Raw genomic sequence first — 21567 nt, forward strand, 5'->3', positions numbered from 1 at the left:
GAAAATTAAAAGTTTAGGAGTGAAAGGTGAGACTATTGAACACCCTTCTTTTATAAAAGCAGCACTGTCAAGTTTCCTTTTTTTTTCAGTCTATATTTTGATTACAGTATTAGTTTGCAATGTTCAAAAGTATTTATGGCTTCATTTGTAACTAATCATAACAAGTATGCTTTGTACTGTCTAACCTTGCATTTTACAATTTTGTTTTGTCTGTTTAAATTTGGAACTGTGTGGTTGGACCTAATGCTCAAAATTTATATCTAAACATACTATCTGAAAGGCTTAAACTACAGTGATGGCCATTTAAGTATCTAGATAGGGGCTGGTGTGCACAAAGCTATCTAAATTCTTGTCAGATTACATGATAGATTTTACATGAGAAGTTCTAAATATAAATTTATATTAGTAATGAACATTAGGAAATGTATGTCTCACACGAATGCACAATGTCAATTCTGATGGAAAAGGAAACATCAGTGTAGCTTATGGAATGTGTTCCTTATAATCCTCCTTGTTTTCAGTTATCCTTCCAGAGGTTTGCAAGCTTTCAGCTATGGTCCAGGAATACTAACTTCAGTAGCAGATGTTAGCCTGAAGCTTATTACATGTTTCACTAGATGTTTCATTTATCTTTAGGGCAACCTTCTGGTTTGTTCCTTATATCAAACACTGAGCAATCAGAATTTAGACTATTTTAAGCATGTTATGAAATCTTATGGATAAAGGGGGAAAAAAACAAACCCTGTCATAACCTGAATAAACTTTGTGGCCTCTTGGGGTTGTTTGTTTGTTTGTTTGTTGTTGTAGTATTATAGCCATGTTGGTCCCAGGATATGAGAGAGACAAGGTAGGTGAGATAATATCTTTCATTGGATCCAAACTTCACCAACAGAAGTTGGTCCAATACAAGATACTACCTCACCCACTGTGTGTGTCTAATACTTTTTGTTTTAAACTGTATGTGATGAGACATTTTAATTCTATTTTATAGCTGATACTGAACTTAAAATCTCACACAACACTGTAGAATTATATAAGGAAAACCAGTTGTACTCCAGCAATATCTGTTGCATACTAAAAATAAATTACTTGTAAAGAAAATGAAGTTAAGAACTAAAGGGATGTGTAAAATTAAAACAACTGAATAGATTCTTTGTTACTCTTTTGCATTTGTAGTAATGTGACTATTTTAAAAGCTTTTGAATTGAACAAAACATTGATAGTTATAGCAGGTACGGGATACTAGATTATAAGCAAGTATAAAAATGCTGTGTTGTGTTTTCATGCTAGGTTACAATTAAAGATTTTTTTAATCTGTTTGCATCAGTCTTTGCATTTTTAGCAGCTGCTATAATTCTGAGCTTCAGGAGATGTTCTATAATATTCCTGATTTTGGTTCCCATGCTCCTCCCCGATATCAATCAGTAGTAGGCAAACAGCTTTATGAAGATAAGTCAGGAGGGTCTGCTAAAATGTTAGTTTTAATGTATTTACTTGTCGTATGCAAAACTGAACAGCTGTAGATGAAACTAAAGTTCATTTTGAGAGTAAGACATGAATTGTAGCCTTGCATTTCTCCTATACTGTACTTCCTATGTTTCCTTTCTTTGCTCTACTGATCACATATGGAGTTTAGGAAGGCCTGTTTCCCTGTATGCTGTATTTTCATGTTTGTCAGTGAGCCCATCCTGCTACTCAGAGGATTCTGCTAATGCCACCTCTTGTGGAGCCTTCTCCGCAGTCTCTCCATGTATCTTGAACACATCGGCTTTAAGGCACTTCCAATTTCTTTTGACTTGTGAATTAAAAGTTTGTGAAACTTTCCTGTAGAATATTGGGTCTTTGAGATGTCTTTACCAAACAGCAAATCGTTGGTTACAATGTGGAAGGAAAAACCTCTTAAGTTTTATCTTCATTCATTTTCATACTAAATACTGCAGCATAATCAGTGATCTGTGGTACGGAACTTTTCTTTTTTTGGTGTGTGTATACATGTATTTCTGCCCTTAAATAGAGTTGTGGTTTAATTTTTTCCTCCTCCCTCTTGGGCTAAAGACTTATTTTGTATTTCCTTAAAGGTAAACTTTTTTCTCTAACTAAAATATGGGACAAATATGTTACTTCAAAACTGCATTTTGTTTCTAATTGCTTGAGGTTATGTTGATGAGAACCATATAAACATCTAGCTGTGAGATGGGGAAAAATTTTTAAAAGTTTGCAGGATTCTCTGTTTAGTGCTTTATTTCAATGATCATAATCCACACAAATAGTCTCTTCACCTTGAGTTAGGTGCTCTGTCTTACAGTTATGACTCAAGTTAAGTAAAAAAAAATAAGCATATTACTGTTTTATTATGCTACCACCTTTCCTAGTTCCAGGGGTAGACCGTGAGCCAAATCTGGAAGGCCAGAGGCTTTTAACTAGACTGCAAAACTATGGGGGGATCGGGGGCAATTAGTGCAGGGGGTGGCTAGTGTGGTTAGAGGACTGAGTGGCCGCATGCTTGGGCTTGTGGACCTGGAGCTTTGCACCAACACTCACTCTGCTGCTGCCATCTCCTCTGGCCACCACCAGCCTGCGACTGAGGAGCAGCAGGAGCAGAGATGCCAGACTGCATGTTCCCCATACCATAGTGAGTTCAAATGGTCAGAAGGCACCACTACAGCTCAGTCCCGCTCGCAGTTTAGCCAACTGTGGCAACTGTGCTTTGTGTGCCCCTGGTCAAAGAGGATCACAGCAGAGGCACCATTAGGGAGAGCTGGGTGGGCTGCAAACCCCAGCAGAAGCGTGGGGCTCACAGTGGGAGCCATGGCCACTGGGGCTGATACATAACTCAGGAGGTTGGCGGGGTGGGGGGGCATTGGGTAGCTGTATTTCCCCCCACCTTCCCTAAATGGAGCCCCGCCAGCCCCATGGTGTTGACAGTGGAAGCTGCGGCCGGGGATGACATATCACTTGGGAGAAGACAGCAGCCTTGACTATACCTTGACCACAAAATTTGGACCTTGACAAAAAAAATAACTGACTATGCTATTGAGAGCTCTCCCAGTGCTATTTAAAAAAAACAAAAACAAAAAAAAACCCACCTCCACATGGGGAATAGCTGCCGGTGCTGGGAGCACAGCTCCAGGCGCTGGTGCACTATCTACACTGGCACTTTACAGCGCTGAAACTTGCTGCGCATAGGGGGGTGTTTTTTCACACCCCTGAGCGAGAAAGCTGCAGTGCTGTAAAGTGCCAGTGTAGACAAGCCCATAGTATAGCCACTCAAGCAAGTGTATTTGTTTTCTTTGCTACTGATGGCTGAAACCTTTTTAGACATTCTTCTCAATCTCAGTACAGTCTCTAGCACAGAAGATCATGTCATTCTACTCAGTCACTTTCATAGCTGTGTGATCATCTGTTTCCTTCCTGCTTTGCTCATCTGCTGAACAAAATTTCTGTATACTTTCTTTGTTACAGGACCCTCACACTGAGGTCTGGTAAGGTTCAGTCCTTCATCTTCTGCCCTTTTCTTTCTATTCCTTTTGGTGGTTTTACCTGTCTAAGCTTACATACCATGTTTGTGTTCACAGGCAGATCTTGGTACAGTTTGGGTAACCAAATGGGCTTTGAAGTTGCTAGTCCTTGTGTTTATAGTTTAGTTGAAACCATTTCTATTGTATGTTGCAATGGCCCCTGCTCAGTGGCCAAAATAATTTTAACCCATGTGTATTAATCAAAGACTTTGTAATCTAATATGGTGAGTGTTTACATTATATTTCAAATGTATTTAGGCCATATCCTTTTGGGATTATGTAATGTTTTAATTGTGAAATCTCTTATCATGCTTGCAATACTTTAACAAAAATATTTAAATGCGGAATGAGAAATTGCTGCTTAAATAGTGTCTATTTAAATGAAAAGTTAAGTTAGATATAGATGAGTAAAACTCAAACTTGAATTATAGGCCATCTTAATTTTTCTTTGCTGGCATACAGTAGAACCTCATTGAACCTTTTCTGCAACACACTTGGAATCTCAAATATCTGGGGATTTCAGATCAGGGTTTTAGATAATTTTCTAGCTACTTAGGCATCTTCTTCAAGCAAGCCTGATCATGGGACTTTAGGGCCTTTTAAGTCTCTCTTTTTGCTGAAAACTTCTCAGCAGATGATAAAGACTTATGTATGGAGTGTGGCCAGCTCTTTGTAACTGGGGAAGCTGGATTTGAGTGCAGACGTATCCTGCTGAGCTTGTTCTTCTCCTCCTTGCCTTTCCTCCTCCAAAAAAAATTCAACTCCCTGATTATCCAAAGATTCCAGCTGTCCCCAAAGGCTTTTTAGAAAAAGCAAGGTTGCATCTATTGCAGTCATAAGTGCAAATGGCCATTTTCTGGTAGCTGATGTTAGCCCTGCAGTTGCCCATACCTTTAGTAATTCTCATTACAGTTGCTACCAACTTTTTTCTATTAATATTATCTTGTGTTTACCACTTTTTCTAAAGGAAAAATTAAATGTATGATAACATTTCACAAATGTATAGACTAATTTCAGACACATAATGATTTCTGTAAAAATATCCATGCTATAAATGAGGTAGCTGTTGAAATAGTCAAGTTAACTTGGCCTACTTCAGCATGTTTTCTGGTTTTAGCACTCTCTCATATCAATAGAAAGTAAGTTCCTTACAAAATGGAGAGAGTTGAGGAAAAGGCTTATCTGGAAATACCCAAAGGAGAGGCTGACTTATTAAATATCTGTATTATAGTAGCAGCTTCATGAGTAGAAGTCTTAGCCAAGTTCGAGAGCCCTGTTGTGCAAGGTACTGTACAAATGGTAGGAAGAGTTGCACTCTGCCCCAAAGAGCTTATAATTTTGAGAAAGAAGGCAAAGGAGGAGACTAGAAACAGGTAGAAAGGGAAAGTGACTTGCCCAGGGTCAGAAGGCAGGTTATTGGTTGAGCTGAAAATAGAACCCAGAAACCCTGACTCATAGTCTAGTATCTTATCCATTAAACCATGCTGGTTCTCTATTTACAGAGAATTGGGTGATAGAGGTTTTTGCTTCAGTCTGCTGTAATTTAACATGTCTGCCTGCTGCTATGCAGGTTTTAGATTCCCATGTACTGAACTTAACCAAGTATACACTCTCCACACTGAGACAGGGCACTTTCTGCTTTTATAAACAAGGTATGAATTTAGTTCTTGGGTACTTTAAAAGGCAGAGCCATATCTAGCTTTAATATCAGTAACTATTATGTTGCTAAACAATTAGCCTTGGTTTACTGAGAGCTGCCATATGGGTGTTTACAATCCCTAGAAGAGTGAGAAATTTACCCTGATCCTATCTGACATAGCTTGAGTTCTCATATGGCTAATCCTTCCCAGACGTGGCTGTTTTTCTGTATATCATATTTTACAAGGCTGAAGTATTTTTTTTACTGACTTAGCATTTTTGTATATTGAAATACTTTTGATCATATCACATCCCTAATGTTACTAACTCCATAATACTGCCTGTGTTAGAAAAAAGAAAAGGAGTACTTGTGGCACCTTAGAGACTAACAAATTTATTAGAGCATAAGCTTTCGTGAGCTACAGCTCTTATGCTCTAATAAATTTGTTAGTCTCTAAGGTGCCACAAGTACTCCTTTTCTTTTTGCGAATACAGACTAACACGGCTGCTACTCTGAAACCTGTGTTAGAAAAGCGGCAGTGGTTTAAAATGACGTCAGATCACCCTGTTTAAACTCATGCAGATTCCTAATGTAGATGCACTTAAACCATATTAACCCTTGATTGAATCAGTTTAGTTTATGTGAATGAAGCTACACCAATTTAAGCAGTAGTTAGTGATTTTAAGTGCATTTACATTATATGTTTGCTTTTGGTGTGAGGATGCTTAGAGCATTTATTCCCAAACAGACCTCAGAGAAAATGGGGAAGAAGAGAGAACAGGAACCTTTGGTAGCTCCTGCTTTTCTCAATTCTCTTTGTTCCTCTCTCTGATCGTTTTGTTGATGTCTGTCTGTTCAGGAGTATTCCTAAACAGTCCTTTTAAGAAAACAGTCAAAATTAGCTAAGAAATATGCCTTTTGTTTTTATTGAGCACTGATAATGTGATCACTGTTGTACAAAACATAGTGGGAGGAGGGATCCTGCCTCCATGAACCAACAATACAGATATAGAAACATAGGTTCATAATTGCCATACCAGATCAGGTGAATAGACCACTTAGTTCAGGACCCTTAGCTCTGACGGTGGCCAGTGCCAGGTGCTTCAGAGAAAGAGGCAAGGCACAGACAATTAAGCAGTAAGCTGACCAGAGGGAAAGTTTCTTCCCAACTCAGTTAATTGTTTGTTGGTTTATGCTCTCTGAAGCATAAGCATATATATTTCATCATTTTTTAAATCTTGTATATTGCAACAGTCAATATTTTCCTTATCCATGTAAATGGATTATGGTTCCCACTAAGCAATTAGGTTTCAATAATGTCTTGTGCTATGAGTTCCACAGATTAACTATATTTAAAAAAAAAATCCTTTTATCAATTGTTACTTTATTTAATTTTCCCTTGTATTGAGAGAGGGTAAATGGAAGTGCCTGATTTATCTTCTTTCACAGTTTTGTTTGTTTATCATGCCCCTTCTGATTTGTTTTCATTCTAAACTAAAGAAATGCAATCTTTTAAACTGCCTTTTCAAATGGGAATTTTTTCATGTGTTTGTCTTCTAGCTCTGGACTTCTTTGTCATATCTTTATAGATAGTGGGATTGGAATTTGATCCCAGTGTGAGAAAGTCAGTCACCTCTTCCTTATATAGTCATAATAATCTCAATTTATAAAATCACCTTTTTTATACATCGTAACATGTTTGCTTTTTGTGACTGCCACTGCAGATTTAGCCAATGTTTCTGTTGACATCCTCAGTGATGACCAAATCTATCTCCTAAATGGTTACAATTTAGAGCCTAGCAATGTGTGAAAGTAATCCAAATTACTCTTGTAACTTTAAATTTGTCAACAAATTTATGTCCCTCTGAATTTTTCATTAGTCATTTCAAGTTCTTACCTATATTTTGTGTTGTCTGCAAATTTTGCCATTTCACTGTTCAACCAGGGCTGGTGGAACAACTTGTATAGTGGGGGTGCTGAGAGCCATTAACCCAAACTGTGAACCCCATATATGATGGAAACCACTTCAAGCCAGGGGATAGGGCAGCACCCCAGCACTCCTACTTCCAGCCCATGTGTGTTCACCACCTCCTTTTTACTATCTCCTTTATATATTTAGCTCTCATTGCACTTTTCATCTGTAGACCTCAGTGCTTTACAAAGGAAACTTTTTTTGGGTAGGGATTCTCTTATGTTTGGAAAGTATCTAGTACATTGTGGCTACAGTAATACAAGTTTATTGGACATCAGTTCTGTTACAGAACCTTGGGGTACTCTACTTACTAACCTTTTGCAATTCTGACATTTGACCACTTATTTCTACTGGTTTTTGGGGACAGGGGCGTGGGGGAGGAGGTCTTAATCTGAGACTGTCATCTCATGACTACTTAGTTTCCATAATAGTCTCTTGTTCAGGGGTTTGTCAAAGACTTTTTGCAAGGTCAAACTGTAAACTGATTCTCTTCTACCTGTTTCATTGACATATGTGAAGGCTGAGCAATTCAGATAGACACTTTCCTCTAGCATAGCTTCCAAATTTTGTGCAGCTATCTGTACTATTTTATGCAGATTATTTAGTGACAGTATTTGTATATTTGCAACTAATTTGCCTGTAACCATAAACTTCAGCTTCAAAAAAACTGCATAGTTTTAGTGCTGGTGCAGCCCTGTTGAATGAAACCTTTTATTTATCTACAGAGCAGCATCAAGGCTAGTTTTCCCACAAATGTTGCCATATGAAGATTGCTTCAACCCTTCTCTTGTGGGGAGGGAGGGGAAAAAGGACTTGGTCTAGGGGTACTGGGTAGTTCAGTCTCCATCAGGTTCTTGGCATCTCTTCTGATTCTGCAAATCATGGTGGAGAGTTGGTGATATGGGGCTGGAACTGAGACCCATCAAACATCCATTAGATGGAAACAGCTTTTAGTTCCTACTGAATGAGACTGGATTCAAACTGGTGACTACAAGCAAAAGCTCAATAGCAAAGTCCTGAGGCATCCTGTCCCTTTGTAAGTGGTAATGTTATACCTTCAAGAGTGAAACTTGTGTTTGAGAAAGATAAGTTTTTATTAAATAAATTAATGTTGACCTTGTTGGAGCTTGTCAGTCAGGTCTTCAACTCCTTGCATCCCCAAGCATCATATCCCACATACCGCTCTGTCAAACCCTCTCATGTCCTCCACCAATAAAGAAGAGCTCCTGGTTACCAAAATACAAATGCTAAAAATACAAAAATAAAATACTAACATAACATCCAATTTCACCTCTAAATATGTTGTGCAAACAGGTGATATTCTAGGTTTAGTTGGTCCTGCCTCAGCTCACATGGCTGGATTTGTTGACCTCTTGAAGTCCCTTCCAGCCCTACATTTCTATGGTTCTGTGGCTTTCTGTCTCTGTCCCCCCACAATGCATAGCATTTTACCAGCTATGTAGGAGTGTATGACAGACTAGCGAAATGAACGCCATTGACCAGATCTCCGTTATAAAAATTGATGTGTCCTTGTGATATTGTGTTAATCTTGGTTTATAATTCTCTCAGTTATTGCTTTTATTATGCATTTCCCCAGATTTGGTGGAAGAAGTGGGTTAGTATGGAACCTTAGAATTGTTTAATTGGTGTGTAACAGCATTTGTATAAAACAACACCGGTAGGTTTTGTAGATTAAATGCATTCCTTTTTTAAAAACAAAGGAGAACTAGCTTTGCACACCAGTGCTCCTGTTTTCCTTGGCAACCAATAGGAAGGAATTTGTATCTTGCTGTGTGGGAATAGTGCCTCTTCTGTAATGGAAGGAGGTTCTAGATGTAAGGCTGAAGGCATGCCTCTGCTCCTCCTAGTGAATTTAACACACTTAGGAGTGAGATGCTGGAACAGTTTTGGTTCAAAGGTGAGTGTGGGGTTAAGGTATGCCACCAAATTCATTTTCTATCATGCTGAAAAGCAGAGAACAGGCTGCCTCCTGATTTTTAGCCCAAGAAAGAATTTATACCAATGACTCTCATTTAATGCATCTTCATTTATAATAAAGAAAATCCCTGAAAAGTCTACTGTTAACCCCCCTTTATACAATACTGTTTTATGTGTTTCAATGCTTTTGAACCACATTTGCAAACTTGAAACATAAGGCCAATGTGAGAGAGTCTTCAGAACAGACGTGTGTGGAAAACCATCAGAAAAACAGGTACATTCTGATAAGATGTATGTTTTGGCTGTTTAAAAAAAATCCATTAGAAAGACGCACAGATTTTCATAGTACAAAACTTTGAGAATGACACAAGATTTTTCCTTTTAAGAAAAAGAACTCTGCACTTGGTGTCTTTATTAAACATCAAAATCTGCAAAATGTAATCTGCTGTGAAAGAATTGTTAGTTTTCTCTACTTTCTACAAAAGTGATTAATAATCTGAGACTGCTTCATTTGTGATATTGACTGTGATGTGTGGCACAGAGTTAACATGCAGATTGCTAGATCTTTTCCATTTCAATATGTCTGTGCTCTGACTGTGTTGTGCTTCCAAATTGTAAAAATGTGAAAATCTGTATTATTAAATAAAAATTAAACCCTCTGAACTATGGGAAAATGACAGCTTAGTACATGAATGTTTTTAAATATTTCCAGAAAAATATTTTCCAGATAATTTAATAAGCATATTGCACATTTGTATATTATAAGCTTATATAAAATGCATTTAATTATATCCATTCCTAGACTGATTGATATTCATGGAGGGAAAGAATTAAGGCTTTTACCACACATTCTCATTTTATTGTACATTTAATTGAAATGTTTTGAAATTTACAGCATATAGAAAGACATGTTTTGTGGAGAGTAGAGAAATTATTGGCGTTATTAACATGGAACTTAAATAACAAATATAGCATCCTGTTTTTATAAAAATATGGCCAAATTTGAACAAGCAAAACTAAAATAAGTGCTCAGTAGTCATGCTGAAATGACAAAATTGGCCGAACCTGGGAATTTAAAAGGAGGCAACTGAATCGGATATGAGGCTATTGTAGCAGGCAGGCAGTTCTTGGTTAAGTTGGTTCCTTTCATGCTATCATACCATGTTGCATCCTAATGGATGTGGCTATATACATTACAAAACAAGTAGTGGTGCATGGTGTTTTGCTCATTATGTAAATGAGGGCTCTCCTGGCTTTTGGGTAGGAGGGCTAAAAATTGGACTTTTTAAAATTTAAACCAAATAAAATAAAAATACAAATAAGATTTTTCTTTTTTAAACATAAACCTGTTTAAATTCAGATTTAATTTTAATATAAAATATGTTAAGGCCTAAGATACTTATAATTTCTTAAACATTTAAATAAAAATAAATACGCTGAATCCATGAGACTTTAACAAGCTTTGAATTAAAGGCTGCTTTTCTATATGAAGAAATAATCAGGGGAAAAAACATCTAACTGTTGAGATCAAGCTTTATAAATATCGCACACTGTCAGCCTAAATAATTTAGGAGATTACCTCATTTTCATTAGATTTAGGGCTTGTCTACACTGGCACTTTACACACTGCAACTTTCTTGCTCATGGGTGTGAAAAAACATACCCCTGAGCACTGCAAGTTTCAATGCTGTAAAGTGCCAGTGTAGACAGTGCACTAGTGCTGGGAGCCATGCCCCTCGTGGAGGTGGAAGCTCTGCGAGTGAAGATGTGCCCTTTAAGTAAGAACTTAAGCTCCAGTCAGTTTCACTTAGGCCATGTCTATACGTATAGCGCTGCAGTGGTGCAGCTGTACATCTGGTGAAGACGCTTTATGCTGATGGGAGAGCTCTCCCGTTGGCATAATAAAACTACCTCCATAAGTGGGAGAAGCTATGTCTGTGGGAGAAGCTCACCTACCACCATAGCACTGTGCACGAGTGCTTATGTCAATGTAATTTGTCACTCAGAAGGGTGAACTATTCACACCCCAGAGCGACACAAGTTTTGTCAACATAAGCTGTAGTGTAGACATAGCCTTAGGCATACTTGAAAATTTTCCAGGCTCACCTGAAACAATTTGTTTAAATTCCTGTCTACAGTTAATCCCTCTCCCACCAGCATAGCGCTGTCCACTCGGGAGTGGTTTATTTACACCCCGAGTGACACTAATTCTGCCAGCATAAGTTGTAGTGTAAACATAGCCTAACTCTCCTTCATCCTATGACTGAAGAGGTGACAATTACCCACTTCATTTTGAATGGTGTCTTGCAACATGTGTTAACTCCTTATGCTTAACAGTTGGTTCCACCATGTATTTAGTTGTGACTCTGATTACCTTTCCCAGACCTGAAGAAGAACTCCATCTGTGTAAGCTCAAAAGCTTTTCTCTTTCACCAATAGAAGCTGATTCAATAAAATATATTACCCTGTCTCTCTCTCTCATCCTGGGACCAACGCCGCAAGCTGTATAGTTGCTTAAATAAATGTAGATAGCTAATGTACCTTCCAAGGTAGCAAAAAGATGTACAAAATCTAGTGTAAAAGCTTTCTTGAGTTGTAAATCAACATGTCTTAATGGTTATATCAACCAATGAGAATGCACTTTTCTTTAGAAAATAATTGAAGTGCAAATGGAAACGTTGATTAAAATGGGTAATTTTTTACATTGAGGCTTTCCACTTGATGTAAATAGTGTTGATTTAAATCAATCCACCCTGTTTTGGAGTTGGCAGGAATGCATGCTTAATAGAAAACATGTCCGACATTTCCTTGATTTTTTCATCGGGCACTCCATTTTATTGGGAAATGGGATATCATCTTTTACTTCTTTTACAAGGAGAGGCTGAATTGAGTAAGTTGCCCACATGGCAGTTATTAGTATAGTCATTTACTGATGCCATGAACAAGTTATGGTGACTGAAGCCATTTGTATTGGTGAAGATCTTAACATTGTGTCAAACCATCTATAACCAAACTAAAAATGTAGCAAGCCAAACAAGTATTAAATAACACTAGATATGGATAATACTTACCTGCTCCATAAGAGCTGAGGATTAATTGGTTAATGTTTGTAAGGTGCTCTGAAGATGTGAAGATCTATGTAAATGGCAAGTCAAATTATTTTTAAAAATACTTGCCAGAAAATCAAGGCAGAAAACATTGAAAATTGTTGCTAACATCTATTCACAATAACTTGAAGATGGTTGACAGTCAAGAAATAGTGATATTTTAATGCACCTGCTGATAATTCTAACTTCCAAATGTGACTTTAAAATGGATGTCTGGATTTTCAGTGTCTTAAAACAGTAAAATGGGGTCCAAAACGCTGTAGTAACACATCTGTAGGTTGTATTTACAGACTCAGAGGTGTTAAGACCAGAAGGTACCATCATGGTCATCTAGTCCAGTGGTCCCCAAACTATTTAAGTCCCCCCTCTTCCCCCCCCCCAAAGCTGCTGTCGGGAGCCGGGCTGGGGGCGGGGCCACATGCTAATAGAGAGGGATGACATCTGCACACCTTTGATGTTAGAAGGGTATTTCTTTTCTACTTGGACAGGACAAAACAGTTTCATTGTCACTCTAAATATTTATGGCCATAGCTGACAGAATGATGGGTCTCCTGATCTCTTCTCAAATAATTTGGTCTCGGGAACTTCCTGCATTTGCGTTTGATCCTGTAGGCATTTCCCTGCCTAGCAAATCAAAGGCATGTTCCAGAAGATTGCAAGCGGCCTTGTGGGATTCTTTGTGCAAGTTCCTATCTAGGAGATCTGTAGAGCAGCAGCCTTGTTCTTAAGTTCACACATTCATGTCCATTACTCAATACTCCAGAGACAATGCTAAATTTGGACAAATTGTACTCTGGTCTGTGTGTACATGAACTCCTGTCCTGTCTCCTCCTCCTTTACAGCTAGAAACACCAAGAGTGGCGTGCAGATGTGCAATCACTCAAAGAAGAAAAAGTGGTTACTAACTTTTTGTAACCATGTTCTTTAAGATGTGTTACACGTGTCTGTTCCCTGGCCCACCCTCCTGTCCCTCTGCATCGGAGTTGTCCACCAAGAAGGAACTGGACAAATTGGAAGATTGGGCCAAAAGAAATCTAATGAGGTTCAATAAGGATAAGTGCAGGGTCCTGCACTTAGGATGGAAGAATCCAATGCACCGCTACAGACTAGGGACCGAATGGCTCGGCAGCAGTTCTGCGGAAAAGGACCTAGGGGTGACAGTGGACGAGAAGCTGGATATGAGTCAGCAGTGTGCCCTTGTTGCCAAGAAGGCCAATGGCATTTTGGGATGTATAAGTAGGGGCATAGCGAGCAGATCGAGGGACGTGATCGTTCCCCTCTATTCGACACTGGTGAGGCCTCATCTGGAGTACTGTGTCCAGTTTTGGGCCCCACACTACAAGAAGGATGTGGATAAATTGGAAAGAGTACAGTGAAGGGCAACAAAAATGATTAGGGGTCTAGAGCACATGACTTATGAGGAGAGGCTGAGGGAGCTGGGATTGTTTAGTCTGCAGAAGAGAAGAATAAGGGGGGATTTGATAGCTGCTTTCAACTACCTGAAAGGGGGTTTCAAAGAGGATGGCTCTAGACTGTTCTCAATGGTAGCAGATGACAGAACGAGGAGTAATGGTCTCAAGTTGCAATGGGGGAGGTTTAGATTGGATATTAGGAAAAACTTTTTCACTAAGAGGGTGGTGAAACACTGGAATGCGTTACCTAGGGAGGTGGTAGAATCTCCTTCCTTAGAGGTTTTTAAGGTCAGGCTTGACAAAGCCCTGGCTAGGATGATTTAACTGGGACTTGGTCCTGCTTTGAGCAGGGGGTTGGACTAGATGACCTTCTGGGGTCCCTTCCAACCCTGATATTCTATGATTCTATGGGAAGCAGGGCCCTTTATGTGGTGCATGATAATGGAGGGCTCCGAAGCCGCTCTGATGGATACCATTGAGGAAAAAATTTCCAATGACTGCATCTGGCAAATACATACAAAGAGTGGAATGGACATGTGCAATACATCTTAAAGATCATCAGCTATGAAAGGTTAGTAATTTTGTACACTTAAAAAAAAGGAATTCAGTCATAGAATCATAGAATATAAGGGTTGGAAGGGACCTCAGGAAGTAATTTCATTCAACCCCCTCCTTAAAGCAGGACCAATCCCCAATTTTTTTGCCCCAAATCCCTAAATGGCCCCCTCAAGGATTGAACTCACAACCCTGGGTTTAGCAGGTCAATGCTCAAACCACCAAGCTATCCCTCCCCCATTTGTCCATTTTGGACTAAATGTAGTACATGTTCATAAACATGTTTTGAAAGTGCTGAGTTAGCATGTTAATAATATTGGATAAAGAAATATTTACTAGCCTTTGAATGGACTAATTGTCAAGTTACTAAGTTTCTACATTTGTATAAAGAAAAGGAGTACTTGTGGCACCTTAGAGACTAACAAATTTATTAGAGCATAAGCTTTCGTGAACTACAGCTCACTTCATTGGATGCATCCGATGAAGTGAGCTGTAGCTCACGAAAACTTATGCTCTAATAAATTTGTTAGTCTCTAAGGTGCCACAAGTACTCCTTTTCTTTTTGCGAATACAGACTAACACGGCTGCTACTCTGAAACCTACATTTGTATAGGGGGTATCAATGAGAAGCAGTGAACTGTTAACAGAATTGGAATCATGGCAATTGCTTCTTTCAGACTTAATTTGCGTGGGGTGAGGTGGGAGAAGAGAATTGATGTAGTCCCAATTTATATTAAATACATAGAAGACAATGTGTGGAGGACAGTTTTCAGGTAATCTGTAGTCTTTGTAATTGTCTGCACATTATTAAATAAAAATCTGTTTTTAATTCTTAGCATATGCATTTGAAGTTTCCTTGAACAAGTATTTGTTAAATTCTAAGAGTGAACGTTGTCTGAAACATGTAATATAGTTTTGGTAAATATTTAATAGATAAATAGAGGAAACAGTTTTGTGCTGCTAAATGATGGGGCAAATCCTCTATAGTTCATAGCATTTTTTAAATACACTTGTCACATGGTAGTAATTCAAAAGAGGTTAAACTGTTACTTTAAAATATTACTCCCTTTCGCACTGCTGCTAGAAATAAAATATTGTAGCTCTTTTTCAGTGTAGCTTCACTAGGATGACCAAAATAGACATATTCAAGTTGAGAATTTGTTAAAATCGGTGAGAAATCACAATAATTGTCATCACCTGCAACTCCTGATATAATAAACATTTGTCCTTCTTGTAAAGAATACTATAGTTCAAGTTGTTGTTGTTAACATGAACCTTCTTCGAGTGCTGGTTTGTATATGTATTCCGCTGTGGGTGCATGCACTCCTTGCAGCTGACTGGAGAATTCTTGCAAGTAGTGTCTGTTGGCCTGCAGCTGCACCCACCCTCTCCTCATGCTTCTCGCTGAGGGCATATGGGGCAGTGTGGACTTACTGCTTCTCCAGTTCATTCTTACCACTGCATGGCCTGAGTTGGAATCTCCAGTGTCAACCTTTCCTTCTTCCCTCTTTGTCTTCAAATCTGTAAATATTTCTAAGTTTTTTATACAGCTATTCTTTCTTCAGTGTAGTCAGTGTTAGCAATTTTAATAGTATACTTAGTAATAGGTAGGATCCCCACCCCCGCATGCCCCTTAGCATCTCCAGCATGGGACTTAGATTATGCAGATGTATGGGGCTTTAAAAGCTGTCCCTTGTCCCTGCTTCTTCTTCAGTGATGACCACCAGTGCTATCTGTACTGCCTTGGAGAACTTTCATATCTCTGCTGAGTGCAGTATCTGTCACTCCTTTCCCAGCTAGATATGTCAGGTGTGAGAGTGTGATGGACAACATCAGCAGCACTTCATGGTGAATCATGAGTCAGAGTTGTATAATTTAGTGGTGAATAGCACCTTTGCTCTGGGAGACCCTCACCTGGGCCTGTTCACCTCCAAGGTGAACAGGAAATACAAGATCTGATGCTCCATGGGAGCTCAAGGTCAGTACTCCAGAAACGATGCTCTCCTATGGTCTTGGACAGAATACTTTTCCTCCTGTCCCTTGCTACCTACGAATCGTTATAAAATTCAACAGGATAGAGCACAGGTCAACTTCATCATGATAGTTCTGCTTCCCAAATCTCCTACAAATGTCAGCCTATTCAATTCTCAGCATTCAAACCTTCCCAGATCTCTTTACTTAAGAGACTGGCAGGGTCGGGCATCCCAACCCAGATGCCCTTCACTTCACAGTTTGGTATTTGGATGGGTGTCTGACCTAGAATATTCCTGCTCCAAAATTGTGCAAGCTGTTCTCAATAATAGAAGGAAGGACTCCACCAAAAAATGTTACCTAGCCAAGTCAAAGTGTTTTTGCCTAGCCTTGCATGTCTACAGAGACTGTGGGTATTCCTGCTATATTGGATTATCTCCGTACCTTAAGATGGTGGGTCTTTCCTGTAGTTTGCTGTGGCTTCACCTGGCAGCAGTCAGTGTGTGTCATGCACCAATGGACAGCTACTCTCTCAACTTACCTAGCCATGTCGAGGTTCTTAAGAAGTTTACTAAAAACCTATCCACTGGTAATGAAGACAGTCTGTCCTTTGGACCATAACTTAGTACTTTGGGCATTCACTTAGCCACTCTTCTCAACCTAGCTATGTTCATTGTTTCACCTGTCTATAGAAGTCACCTTCTTCATTGTCATCATTTAATATAGATGAGTAGGTGAACCTGGAGCCCTAATGGCAGACCCACCATAGACAATATTCCATAAAAACAGTTTCGCTATAACTGCACCGAGATTCTAAGATAGTTTTGGAATTTCACATCAATCAGACTATCCACTTACCTGTATTATTCCTGAAGCATGATGCTTTCTGCAAAGAGAAGAGACTTTATTCCCTCAATGCAAGCATTGGTATTTTAACTGCAGAGAACAAAATAGATCAGAAAGTCACCTAGACTGTTTGTTGCCATAGCTGAACGAGGTAGAGAACAAACTGTTTTTTCCCAGGGACTCTGTAAGTGGCTCTCTGAACCCTGCTTTTAGTTGACACACCTTCCTTCCCCTCAAGAGATAAGGGCTCACTCTTATGTGAGAGCTAGCACTGTCAGTAGCATTATTTCAACAGGTACCGCTGCTTGATAAGGCAGGAATGTGGAGTTCCATCCACACAATTCACAAGAAATTACAACATTCTTCAAGATGTATGGTCCTTATCTGTATTCCACCACCTGACCTTCTTTTCTTGTGCTTTGGATCTTTCTGATTCACTGGAAGAGAAGGAACTGGAGAGGCAGTTGGTCTAACCACCCCTTATCCCCTTTGTGTAGAGTACATGGAGAATGAGGGTGCAGGTATGGACACTACTTGCAAGAATTCTCTGGTCTTAATTGTATGGAGTCCATGCGTACCCGCAATGGAACACAGATAAGGATCACATATCTTGAAGAACAAAGGGTAACTAATTTCCCTTTTCAGTGCATCTCTCTGCTACTGTCAGCAGTGTGCGTCCTCACCAGCAGGGCTTGTATCAACTGTACTGTCAGTGTGGGTAATTGTGGGATTGCTTCTGAAAGCCAGTAACAGTCGATGTAAGCAGTGCAGCGTCTATACTGACACTGCGTTGACCTAACTACATCAGCATTGATGCTCTGCCTCTCCATTGAGGTGGAGTTAAGTCAACGTAGCGGAGCAGTTGCATGGGCAGGAGCAAAATTTTAGTTTAGACACTTGTATAGTTAGGTCAATGTAAGATGCCTTGCGTTGACCTAACTCTGTAGTGTAAAAACCATTCCCTAGCAATCTCTCTCTCTCTCTCTCTCTCTCTCTCTCTCTCTCTCAAGATGGGTAATAAAATTATTTTTTTAAAGATGAGTTCATTTAAATTGAACAATTGTTTGCCTTTTTAAGGATGGAATAATTGTAAAATTTGGAATAAAGGTTATAAAGGCATTAGTGGGTTTAGTGCAAAATAAGTCTTTAAGTTTCCTCCATGTGTAGTGTGGGTGTTTAACATACCCTTTCACTGATGATTTGAATGAACATGAATGTAAATAAAAGTAGAACTACATTTTCAAAAATGTCCAAAGATTCTGTGTGCCCAACTTGAGACATTTTAAGAGTCTGATTTTTTTTTTGTGGAGAAGTCCTCAGGTTTGTAAGACCTGTCAGAATGAACACTCAGAAACACGCATCCAAACTTGCTAGTCACTTCTGAAAATTGAGGCCTGTAATCTTAGTTGCCATCAGATGAATTGTTCATCTTGTTTTCCAGGTGCTCAGATATTATGGTGGTGATAATATGCTGCTTTTCCAAGAAAAATGTGAATTGAACAAGATTATGCCAATCCTGATGGGGCGCTGAAGATCGGTCAGGATAAAGATCTTTGTATTTTAAAATAGCCATTTGGACTCTTTTAAAATGAGAAAGAAGAAGGGGGCCGGGGGAAGGCTACCAGACCAATTGACTTGACCCATTCGTACCCTATTCTTAAGTTTAGTCATAAATGACTTGATATTTTGTGATATGTAGGGGGGAATGTGGTTTAACTGTTACAGCATGAGACTGGGAGTCAGGAGATCAGGATTCTCTTCTCAGATTTACCATTGATTCACTGTATGAGCTTGGACAAGTTATTTAACCTGTTTCCTGATCTATAAAGTGGAGGTCATACCAACCTAATCGATGTTATATCATGATCAATGTTGTAAAGTAATTCTTGGGTGAAAGGTGGCCTGGTGATGGAAAGTGCTTTTTAAAAACAGTATTTAAAAAAATAACCCCAAATTATTAAATTCTAGTTTAATCCTGCAAAAACATTTCTCTGTAATACTTTTTTCCAGTAGTTAGAGCTGTCGTTAACTTGGAATCAAGGAATTAGTTGTTATCCTCTAGCTCAGTCAGAACCACCAGTCAGTGTCAAGGACCTCCTTGCAGTATGGTCTTGCACTTTCTCTTTTTGTGCTCTAATAAGTGTTCTTCGTTGTTTGCTATGCCTCAGTCAAAATGTAGCCTGTAGTACTTTTTCTTGCTTCCTTACAAAAATTTATTGTTACAAACTTTAGAAAAAGATGGGTATGTGAAAGGATGGAGAGAAGATAAATAATGTCTTTAGTTCCTGATCACTCAGCCAGAACAGACTTTCTGTTTGAAATCTTGCTCACTAAGAACGCCTCATGAGATACCATCTAATTTTTGTGAGGGTCCTAGGAGACAGTGCTCACACACTCTTAGGGCATGGCTACACTTGCAGATATAGAGCACTTTGAGTTAAACCTGCCTTCGGAGAGCGCAGTAGGGAAAGCACTGCAGTCTGTCCACACTGACAGCTGCAAGCGCACTGGCGTGGCCACATTTGCAGCATTTGCAGCGGCATTGGGAGCGGTGCATTATGGGCAGCTATCCTACAAAGCACCTCTTCCCATTCTGGCGCTGGAGGGGGGTGGGGGGGCCGCATTCTGGGTCCTGTCCCAATGCCCCATGATGCATCAGTTCGGATCCCAGCAATCCCTGTACTTCCATGCACATTTGGTGCCATCTTTCAACGTTTTTTGTACTGCACGCTCCTTCTTCCCTTTCGGTCTGCGGGAATGGAGCCCGAACTGCTAAGGAGTATGCTGACGAGTCTCACCAGCATGTCATGTTTGGCAGTTAAGTTATTCCTTATGATCCAAAGTGACAGTGAGGGCTCCGACATTATCGACTCGAGTAATGCATATGATACGAGTTTGCTTGTGGCATTCATGGACAAGCTCGCCACCATAGAACACTGCTTTTGGACTCTGGAAACAAGCACTGAGTGGTGGGATCACATTGTCATGCAAGTCTGGGATGATAAGCAATGGCTGCAGAACTTTCAGATGAGAAAAGCCACTTTCATGAGACTGTGTGGTGAGCTCGCCCACACCCTGTGGCACAAGGACACGAGATTGAGAGCTGCCCTGATGGTGGAGAAGTGAGTGGCTATTACAGTCTGGAAGCTGGCAACTCCAGACAGCTACCGATCAGTCGCTAACCAATTTGGAGTGGGAAAGTCGACGTTGGAGTCGTGTTGATGCAAGTTTGCAGGCCACTAATCGCATCCTGCTCAGAAGAACCGTGCATGGATGGCTTTGCACAAATGGATTTCCATGACTGAGGAGGGGCGATAGATGGCACACGTTCCAATTCTGGCACCAGCCCACCTAGCATCCGAGTGCGTTAATCGGAGGGGGTATTTCTCTGTGGTTCTCCAGGCACTTGTTGATCACCGGGGGCATTTCATTGACATTAACGCAGGCTGGCCTGGAAAGGTGCATGACGTGCACATCTTTTGGAACACTGGCCTGTTCAGGGAGCTGCAAGCTGGGACTTTTTCCCCAGACCAGAAGATCACAACCAGAAGATCACCAAAGGGGAAGTCGAAATGCCCATTGTGATCCTTGGAAACTCTGCTTACCCTTTAATGCCATGGCTTATGAAACCCTACACAGGGAGCCTTGATTGCAGCAAGGAGCAGTTCAACAACAGACTGAGCAGAATGACTGACTGTGGAGTGTGCTTTTGGCCATTTAAAGGGCCTCTGGCGCTCTCTGTATGGGAAGCTGAACCTGGCCGACGACAGCATCGCCGTGGTTATATCAGTATGCTGTACCCTCCATAACATTTGTGAAGGGAAGGGTGAACGATTCACTCAGACATGGAACTCAAAGTTTCAACACCTGGGAGCTGAATTTGAACAGCCAGAGAGCAGGACTATTAGAGAGGCCCAGCGCAGAGCTGCAAGGATTAGGGATGCCTTGAGGGAGCAATTTGAGGCTGAAAGCCACCACGGGAGTGAAGTGCAGTGATTCCAATGTTAGTAGGAATCTGTGTTTGCTACGCTGACTTGCAGTGTCTGTTTCTTTCCTGGGCTAAGGTATCTTTTACTTCATGCAATAATAAAGAATGTTTTCAAAGCCAAAAAATCCTGTTATTGAAAAGAAAATGCATTTGTTGAAAAAAAACACAAATGCTTGGGAAACGGAAAGGGGAAGGGGGTGGGATGGGAAACGGTATGTCCTGTTATCATACTCAGCCTTCCTGTCTGGAGTGCTGTGCAATGCTGCACAATGAGTGCTGCACTTCAGGATGGCTATAGTGCATGATGATGGGGGTTGAGTGCAGTGGGTAAGGGTTGTAGTTTTCAGGGCTGGGTGGTGAAGCTACAGGTGTTGGAGGCCGCTGGTGGTGGTAAGAACCCAGATGTTGGGGAAAGTGGGTTGGAGGTGATATGGGGGCACAAGGGAAAGATTTTGGGGACAAAGGCGGCGGGGGGGCGCGGTAGTGCTCCACCTCCATGGCTACAAATGCCTGGATTAGAGTCTGCTTGGCGCTCCATTATGCTTATCAGCCGATATGTGCTTTGCTGCTGGAGCACCGCGCTTTTGTGCCAGCGCTCATTCTACTGGCGGATCCTCCATT

General features: G+C 40.2%; 1 protein-coding gene across 2 annotated transcripts in view; it reads left to right on the top strand.

Moving 5' to 3' along the window:
• The window catches only part of EIF3H (eukaryotic translation initiation factor 3 subunit H), a 131633-nt gene that overhangs the window by 82657 nt on the left and 27409 nt on the right, over positions 1-21567 (top strand). The window lies entirely within an intron of this gene.

This window comes from Dermochelys coriacea, chromosome 2 (assembly GCF_009764565.3).
Source record: "Dermochelys coriacea isolate rDerCor1 chromosome 2, rDerCor1.pri.v4, whole genome shotgun sequence".
NCBI lineage: Eukaryota > Metazoa > Chordata > Testudines > Dermochelyidae > Dermochelys > Dermochelys coriacea.